The sequence below is a fragment of the Neomonachus schauinslandi genome, chromosome X (assembly GCF_002201575.2).
Source record: "Neomonachus schauinslandi chromosome X, ASM220157v2, whole genome shotgun sequence".
In the NCBI taxonomy this organism is placed as follows: domain Eukaryota; kingdom Metazoa; phylum Chordata; class Mammalia; order Carnivora; family Phocidae; genus Neomonachus; species Neomonachus schauinslandi.
The window spans coordinates 41,495,961-41,506,132 of record NC_058419.1 but is presented as its reverse complement, the minus strand read 5'-3'; the positions used below and the strand labels follow the sequence as shown (position 1 = coordinate 41,506,132).

General features: G+C 40.3%; 1 pseudogene; it reads left to right on the top strand.

The window, feature by feature from the left end:
* Positions 1-208: 208 nt before the first annotated feature.
* LOC110570372 lies at positions 209-9,665 on the top strand (annotated as a pseudogene).
* Positions 9,666-10,172: the final 507 nt, after the last annotated feature.

Below are 10,172 nucleotides of genomic sequence, written 5' to 3'. Positions count from 1 at the left end.
GCACCCAGCTCAAAGGCAGGCAGTGCTCAGCACTTGCCTTTAGCAGTTAAGCTGCGGGTCAAAGCTCTCAAAAACCTCCAGGCCCAATATGCACAAGTAGAAGCTCAATTCTACAGAGATTTTCACGATCTAGAGAAAAAATATGCCACCTTCTACCATACCTCACTTTTGGTTGACGGCTTTTAAAAATGTGAAGATCCTTGGGAGGATGATCCGAAAAAATGATGAACTTGTACTAGAGCACTTGAAAGATGTAAAAATTAAATTTTCAGGGTTGGAGGAACCAATGAGCTTCACCATAGAATTTATCTTCAAGTCAAACGAATACTTTTTCAACGAAGTCCTGACGAAAACATACCAAATGCGATCAGACGCAGATGATTCTGATCCCTTCTTCTCCAAAGGGCCAGAAATTATCAGCAGCACAGGGTGTGAGATCTACTGGAAGGAGGGGAAATATGTCACCATGAAAAAGAGCAAGCTGCAGAAATGTGACGGCCGCAGAAGCATTGTATCCACCACTAGGAAGATGCCCAGCTATTCTTTCTTCACCTACTTCTACCCTCCTGATTCTTCTGAGGGCAGAGTACTCGATGTCGCCACCGATTATAAATTGGGCTATTTTTTCCGTGAAGTTCTGGTCCCAAAGTCCGTATTATTCTTCACTAATGAAGCCAGTAAATATAAGTATGAAAGCTCTGATGATGAGGCCCGAGAAGCTGGAAATGAGGAAAAGAAAGTAGAAGTGATCAGAAATGAAGAACCTGAAAAAGGGCCTGAAAAAGATCTGGACCCAGAAGAGACCAGTTCCAGAGAACCCAGGTATCTGTGTGTAGCTTTATGTATCATCCAACCATGCCTGACATAAAATCAATTATGCTTCTAAATTTTCTCAGTGAAGTAAATAACAAAATCAATGTCAAAAATTTAGTTCTGTGAGCCAGTTTAATGTTAATTTTGTATATTGGTATAGAATGCAGCATATTCTGAAATGTACTTCATTCACAGTTTCAAGTCCTTTCAGTTGTAGCTGTAAGTCTTCAACAGGTGGGAAATGTGTCAGCCCTGGTAGCAAAGACCAATGTTTGTTTAGAACACAGTTACCAGAACACCCAGCTAAAGGAATTTAAATGGACAATAGCTGGGCTTTCATCATATAGCCACAGAAATATGGTCTCTTATACTAAGTGGGAGAGAATTCCTTTGAGAATGTGACTAACACAGGTATGGTAAGAATTTTATTTAGGACCACATTTAATGATTGATGCCTAACCATTAGTTCAGTTGTAAATGTTTATATTTCAGGGGGCAGTGAAAAGAAAAAAAAATAATAGTCATGGTAAGATTATTGTTTATCACTGGATTGGTAATTAACTCAATCTATATCCAACATATTTTGTCCTTTTCTTTAACTTTCTTCTTTTACAGATATTGGAACCTGGGGTCTGGGAGGTAAAGGAGTGTTGCTTATGGATAGAGCACAGATTATTAAAATCAAAGAAATGCCTAAATACCAGGATGTTGCCTCACAACAAAATAAACTAACCTTTTTGGTTTGGCAAATAGCAGTTGAGGGCGCCTGGGTGGCTCAGATGGTTGAGCGTCTGCCTTCGGCTCAGGTCATGATCCTAGGGTCCTGGGATCGAGTCCCGCATCATGCTCCCTGCTCCTTGGGAGCCTGCTTCTCCCTCTGTCTCTAATGAATAAATAAATAAAATCTTTAAAAAAAATAGCAGTTGAGTTTGGTGTGTCACAGAATTGAGGACATCAGATTATGCAAAAGCACTCTTTTACCCAGGGGTCTGGGTTACAAGAGGGATACATTATTTCTCCTTTTAGCTCAAACATAAATAGGATTGCTTATTCTTAGACTTAGAAAGTCACTATTGCATTTTAATCAAGTTCACTTGTTAATTGTCTCTTATTTCATCTACAGTTCGGAGGCATAGAAAGACATGAACGAAGAAAGCCACAATGAATTTGTTCTTCAAGGAATGGAGATTTTCTGATATTTATTTGTCTTTCAAAATTTTATCACCACTGGTTTTGTTCCAATTTCATCATATATTTGAGAGATATGACAGCATTTTGAAGTTGAAAATAAAAGTTTGTTTAAAATGATTAAGCTGCAGATTTTTTAGATATATTACAATGACTTAAATCTATCTTTGTATCTTTTTGTTTTGGCCCACCTATTATTGAAAGGAATCACTTTCAACCATTTGGTAAGCCTGTTTTAGGTCCTTTTATTCATCCTCCAATTCATTAAAAACTTATAAACAATTTATATAAAGAAGGATGAAGTTGTCCCTACTGCATTCTTTTGAAGTACCTGACGAATGACCTAGCTTACCTGGAGACCAGATGGTGCTGGTTTGTACTGGGCTGATATGCACCAGCAGCATCAGCATCACCTGGGAACTTGTTAGAAATGCAAATCCTCAGGCCTCACTCCATACCTTCTGAATTGGTAATTCTGGTGCTGGGCCAGCAGTCATAGTTTAGAACCCCCCCCCCCACCCCCCATGTGATTCTGAATCTCAATAAAGTTTGAGAACCATTCATTTCAAGCAAGGAATGAGGGGAAACCAAGCTTCATCTTTGGTAGGAGCAGGATTAATTCAGGGAAGCATTGCTGTTTCAGGTAGACAGTAAGGTCTGAGCTGAGCATGAGAATGGAATTCTCCAAGACCTGGGACACAGAGAAAGACCTCCTAGAAGGACAAACTATGGTTGGTGGCAGTGCAAAATACTGGATAAGGGAACAAGCTCATTCCAGAAGAATACAAACACTGACACAATGTATATGAGTTTTCAAACCATGTAAAACAAGCATACATTGATTTTGGATATATATATATATTAAAAAGTAAGCGTTGGAAATGCATGCATATGTAGCATGCAGAAAGGCCTATAATGCAATGATAAAGAGCTTTTTTAGGAAAATCATTATGTCTTATGTAGAGGGACGGTGGAGAATTCAATTGGGGAGGGGCTGTCTTAGATTTCTACTTCTGTCATAACAAATTATACAAAGTGGGTGGCTTAAAACAGAACTTCATACCCTCACACTCTGGGGGCTGATTCTGGCAGTTCTCTAGTTCTGGAGTTCTGATTTCAGGTGAAATCACTTTAAGGACACATCCACATTTCCTTTGAAGGTCCAGGAGAGAATATTCCTTGCCTCTTCCAGATTCTGTTTATCTCCTGAAATTCCTCCGCTTGTGGCAGCATAACTCCAATATCTGCCTCCATTTTCATATGACCTTTCCGGTGTGTCTGTGACTCAATACTCCCTCTCCTTGCTCTTACACTTACATTAGTCATTGGATTTAGGCTCACCCTAAATCCAGGATGATTTCATCTTGTGTCCCTTAGGCTAGTTACATTCGCAAAACCTGGTTTCTAAATAAAGTCAGATTTACGGGGACCAGATATTAGGACTTGGGAATTTCTTTTTGGAAGATGCAGTTTAACATACTACAGGTACACAGTGGGCTTCAGTTGTATTTGTAATGTTGTATTTCTTGAGTAGGGTAGTGGGTAAATGGATGTAGTAGTGTCTATACCATAGACCACGTAGGTCTGAAATATTTCCTAATAAAAATGACAATGAATTAAGAGGAAAGGGAGAAAATGGGCCTAAAATCTGGAAGCTGTTTAAGAAAAATGAAGTCTTAGTTTACCAGAGTAGAGGATCAAAGGAAGGCCAGAAGTTTGATGGTAGAAGATCCTGTTTCTACATTTAAGAAGGTTGCCTAGGTGATTGTATTTGGCATCAATACCGCTTTCATATTCTGTGGTAGCACTCTCATGTTCTAACTAATATTAAAATTGTGTGTGTGTGTGTGTGTATCTACTGCTCCACCCCTTCGGAAACTGTACGGATTGTGAGATTCTGAGTAATTGCAACCTTAGAAGTTTAATTTATCCTTCCTTCCCCAGATATCAAGCACTCTGTTCTCCCCCTTCTTAGGTGCTCAATTAATGTTTATAAAGTGAAAAAAATGTAACGCATCCTTAACTTTTTCTTTTCACCAATGTTAGCATTTTAAAGATTTTATTTGAGAGAGAGGGAAATCACAGAGGGAGAGTGAGAAGGAGAAGCAGACTCCCAGCTGAGCAGAGAGCCCGACGTGGAGCTCGATCCCAGGACCCTGAGATCATGACCTGAGCTGTGGGCAGACGCTTCACCGACTGAGCCACCCAGGCGTCCCACCAGTGTTGGCATTTTAAAATGTATTATCACAGGGGTGCCTGGGTGGTTCAGTCAGTTAAGCATCTAACTCGATTTCAGCTCAGGTCATGATCTCAGGGTTGTGAGTTCAAGCCCCGCGTCGGCCTCTGCACTTGGCAGGGAGTCTGCTTGGGACTCTTTCTCTCCCTCTGCTCCTTCCCCCTTCTCTCTAAAATAAATAAATAAGTCTTTAAAAAATAAATAAAATGTATTATCACATAGTAATTCTTATATGACCAGAACTACATAGTGAGACAAGGGACAGGGCTCTTCATCAGCATTATTTAAATGGAAAGGGCAGGGTAAATTGAGAACCGTCCATGAGTGTGATTTGAAGGCCCTCAATTTGTGTCTGATTAGTTAATTCATGCTGTACGAGTTATTAAATACAGCATTTTTCTTAGACCCTATCAAGAGAAGGCCCATCTCCTGAACTTCATGCTTCAAAGACTCTCTTTGGTTCTCTTCCTGATATGTTCTTCCCATGGGGCCAAAAGCCCAGTGTTGGGGCCAAAGGAATATATGTACACTCTGTGTCTTAGCCCCTTCGATATCATCCTCGAGATACCTGGGACACCTGAACTCTTCATCCAAATGGACCCAAGCCTGCTTCCAGCACCACCGTGCCCTTCACTGGGACTGTCTGTTTGAGGACTAACTGCACTGTTGGAATATGTACTTCTAAGTGGCTATGGGGAAGGGGTGTGGCTGTACATGAGGAACAGTTAATGAGTTGCTGGGTTCTCCACATACACACAGATGAGTCCTCAAAGGTGGGGGATAAAACTCAGGGTGGGAAGAGAAGGCAGACTGGCTAATGCCTGAGGCCTAGTCTAGGGCAATAGGCCTGGAGGGTTGGTGGTAGTCTTCCCACACTGAAGGCTCAAAAGGTAGAGCAGTCTATGAATTCAAAACCCAAACTGGACCTTTCAGGCCGTTATGAAGTTATATTTGCCAAGCCATATTTTTACAATTTATTGGTTGACTTAAACATTTCAAATAATTAGGAATATGGCATGTAGAACCCCATTTGAAGTTTTGCCCCCAACTTTGCAAATTTTATAAATGTTATAAGTGGTTCATGTTAAACATTTGGTTTATATTTTTTAATTTTTTAAATTTTATTTTTATTACATTATGTTAGTCACCATATGATACATCATTAGTTTTGATGTATTGTTCCATGATTCATTGTTGTCGTGTAACACCCAGTGCTCCATGCAGTACATGCCCTCCTTAATACCCATCACCAGGCTAACCCATCCCCCCACCCCCCTCCCCTCTAAAACACTCAGTTTGTTTCTCAGAGTCCATAGTCTCTCATGGTTCATCTCCCCCTCCGATTCCCACCCCCATTCATTTTTCCCTTCCTTCTCCTAATGTCCTCCATTCTATTCCTTATGTTCCACAAATAAGTGAAACCATATGATAATTGACTTTCTCTGTTTGACTTATTTCACTTAGCATAATCTCCTCCAGTCCCATCCATGTTGATGTAAAAGTTGGCTATTCATGCTTTCTGATGGCTGAGTAATATTTCATTGTATATATGGGCCACATCTTCTTTATCCATTCATCTGTTGAAGGGCATCTCGGCTCTTTCCACAATTCGGCTATTGCGGACATTGCTGCTAAGAACACTGGGGTGCAACATTCGGTTTACTTTTACCTCATGAGCCATCAGGTCCTCTCTCTGGTGTTTTGTGCTGCTTCAAATGGCTAGGTCAGAGGAAACAGGGTCTTCATTGTGCACTTGTCCCACTACCTCTGTCCTAATTGTGGTGTTTTTCATTTGAGTTCCCTTAAAATACAGGGAAGTATGACAAATACTTTAAACATACAGCTCAAGAAATGGGCACTACCCATTCTTAACAAACGGACTGCATGGGTTCTCTGCTGCCATTTGGTGGCTATCACTGGCATCTAATCGACGTAAGGTATTCCACTGATGGAGTGCCATCCCTATGTGAGTGGGAGATTCTAGCCCCATAATGATAGTTCTTGAGTCCAAGATCCTCCAGGTTTTGAATAATTGGGACACTTACACCCAGACAATGCGTTGCTATTCATGGTGAAGGAGATCTAAGAGTGCACTAATGGACATGGCATTCAGTGGCCACTTCATGACCCTTTTCATGCTCATGCTCTTGGCATTTTGATGTGGAATGGGCTTTTAAAGAGGTGACTAATAAAGATTGCCAGAAGTTCCACTTCTGGCATGATAGCTTGAGGAGCTCTATGAATCTGTTCCCCAGTGAAACTGAAAAAATTGGTTTTTTAAAAATCAAACTATCTAAATTATCTATAAATGGTCCTGAGGGCATATAGCAAGTAAAGAAACATTTATTCAAGAATATCTAGGAAAATTTAGTAAGGACGGTGAGAGTCTGGTATTTGAGCAAAGACCTATACCCTCCCTTCCCCTGCTAAGTCAGCAAGACGGAAACTCCACTCCAGATTGGTACAATCAAGAAAACAGGGTCCCTTCTCCCCACAACACACCCAGAGTGATCTTTCCAGAAAAGGCAGAGCACCAGTGTTTCTCATATTTTCCCAAGCTACCTGTTGCTGAGTCTAAGTCTAGGTGAGTACAGTCCAGACATGGAGGCTCCCATCTTCCGTGCAGTCTGCACTCATAGGATTACCTTGGATGCAGCACTGTTGAAAATATTGGGACCCCAATTTGGTAAGAGACTCTATCTTGGGTAAGGTAATCCAAGAAGACCTGAAACTACTGTCGCCTTCCACTGAAGGCCCAGATCCTAAGGCACGAGTGTCACTCATTTAAAAGTTCACCATTCCTAGCTCCACACCTATAGCTCAGAGATTTTCTCCCAACAGAAGTAGGCCATTAAACAGAGGGCTCTGCCTCTCTTCCCAAGGAAAGTGAATCATTTTTGCAACAGACTATGAAGAAGTTGAAGCCTATGGCCCTCTCAAAATTAATGGAGTTTGTGGTTAAGAGCAATGAAGATGAAATTGGTAGAATTATTCAAACTAAAAGCTAAACTGTAGGAAAGCTAGTTGACCAGAGAGAACCAGGGAAACAGACAGCCAAGAAGAGCACTACTGGGGTGAGAACAAATCTGAAACACTGACTTTAAAACTATCCCACCAAAGGACCCCAATTTTAATCGGATCAGTCTATTGAGCAATTTATGCCCTGCCCAGGAATTGGTGAAGATTACCACCTGGTCAGGGAAAGAGACAATCAAAGGGAGCCTTGCAAAACAAACAAACAAAACAACAACAACAACAGTCATCCTAGGGTAATTGCAGGCATATCAAAACCTGTGCTTGGTCCCCTGATGAAGAAAATCAGAGGTTTCATGCTTTGAGGGAGGGGGGAATAGACTTTGCCAAAACAATCCAACCAGTCATTCAACAAATAAAAAAGCAAAGAAAAATAACAGGCACCAGAGGGGGAACCAGTAGAAGACTGGCTACAACATATTACCTCAAATGTGCAGTTTCCCACAAAAAAATTAAGAGACATGTAAAGAAACAGGGAAGTCTGCTCCCAGTTTTGATTTACTCCTATTCACTTCATTGGTGAGAAAGGGATGCTCCATCCTAAATAGTATGGGATGGCCAAACGCACAATGCCTGACACTAGACAGATGAAATAAAACTGAAGTTTATTAATCAATTATACAGTTCCAAAGGAAATCATGGCAGTCCAAGCAAGACCACATGACAGTTGTTCTTGGAAACAGAGTTAATAAGCAGGGGCTGAGGGAGGCATGCTTTGTAGAAACAAAAGGTTGAGGTGACCCTTAATTTTATGGGAGGATGTGATTGGTTTGAATAGTTTTGCAGTCTGGCAAGGAAGGGAAAACTATTAGGCTGAGGATTGGCGAAGTGTAGCTGGTCTGGCTCTTAGAAGAGCTAGCTAGCTAGACAGGACTTCCCACTGGCTGGTGGGCATACTGGGCAACAGCATAGGAACACATAGCTAGGCTTTTGAGGCCACATGTTAAGGGAGCGCATAAATTTTTAAGCCTTCCGATATAGGCCCATACCATGGGGGAAAAATACTGGTCAAAAGGAAATACCTGGCTTTCCCTGTGGGTCCTGTTTGTGCAGAACCACAGGTCAGTAAGTGAGAAATTGTGAATGGCTGAAGATGGTTCTATTGTTGCTGCAGGCTAAGCAGGAAAGACAGCTTACATTGAGCAGTCAGGACCATCACTGGAGCCTGAGGATATATTTCTGGCATCACAGTTTTACAGGAAGCACCCATAAAAGATGAGGCCAAGTGCAAGGAAAGCTTCTAGCAATCAAACCAAATCCAAGCACAATGTCTTGCCAGAGCAACAAGGAAATACTCAGATTTTATGAAAGTCTGCCTTCAGGAGGAGAAAATCCACCATAGAATGAAACTGGATGGTTGACATCAATTTATCAAAACATTATAGGTAGCATAAGCACAAGAGAGAAAAATCCATTGAAACAAAGTAGAATTGGACTTGACATGGATAATAATTTGACCACATCAACACCAAGAGCAGGAGAAAAGGCTAACAAGCATCTCGAAATCTGGTGGTTATGAAACGACAAATCAGCATGTAAAGCAAAATGGAAAATAGAACATAATCCTTCCTCTGGCAATCTCTGATGGACTATATTATTGGGTCCATATTTTCTCATGTCTTCCACTTTTTTTTTTTTTTACATTGAATAACTGACACATCAGAATCAGATTCTCTAGGACAGGCTGCACAACTGAAGAGATGGTAAAACCACTTGATATGGAACAAGTGGGTAAGACCGCTTCTGGTAGTACTGAATCAACTAATGGAATGATTAATTCAAATCAAGCTGTTCAAGTGAGGCTATCAATGATGGTTTAGAAGAAGCAGAAGAAACAGTTCTTTGGGATATCTCACCCTTTAAGCCCCAGTAACTCTAGATAGCAGTTATTCATCAGCTCATGCAGAGGCCACCTATGAGTCAGACTGGAAAGTATTTGACCTTTATTATGTCATGCAATATGTTCTGCTACTAACAGAAGAACAACCTAATAGGAAATCTGCTTTTCTACTGAAAAAAAGAAGCACCCCAGAATTCTGCCTACTTTTGGACATGTATAAAAACTGCATGCACAGTAGTCTAAAAGAGCTAGAAGATGCAGTCATTTCTAAGATATCATTGATCAGATTTCGGTTAGATTAAGACGATGCCTCCAGGAATCCTGGAAACCAGTATCTCAGATTATAAGTCTGTTCTTTTTAATATTCCTAAAACAGCGATAACATCTAAATGTATTAGACGCTAAAAGGCAACTGATCGGGCACTGGCCTTTCTGTGAACATTGTGTTCATTTACAAGGAACATATACAAAGGACTTATCCTTGGAAGACATCTTTCAAAAACTATAACAGTTGACAAACGACCACAAGCATTTACATATCAGTTTTTTTTTTAATAGAATCGTTATAGAAAGCTGGTTTGTAGGTTAAAATCTCAGTGTACTCCTAAAGTGATTCTATTTCTGTAGAAGCCTGTAATCTTGGAGATTTTCAACCTCATATCAGAGGAAAATTTTGCTTGCATGATTTGCTGTTTCCAGATTAAATACAGACTTGCCAAATTAATTAAGGGAGAGAGAATACAGGGCCTTTTTGGACTAAGGCAAAACATTGTTATTAATATTGAAATTGTTCATTTTGTAGCCATCTTGCTTTTCCTAATTGTGATGGTCAGTGATAATCAATGGTTACAGAAAGAGACTTTATCTCACATTGAATACAAACAGTAGGTAGGCTGAAACAAAAAAGTCCTTGAAATCATGCAACAGTTTTTTTAATGTATGGAACATCTCTAGCTTACATAGAATTATGTTTCTGCCACAAGTGTTTTTGACCTGTAGTCACACAGGATTTTATAATAAAAAATGATGAAAATAGATTTGTGTTTCTTTCTCTGTTTGTTG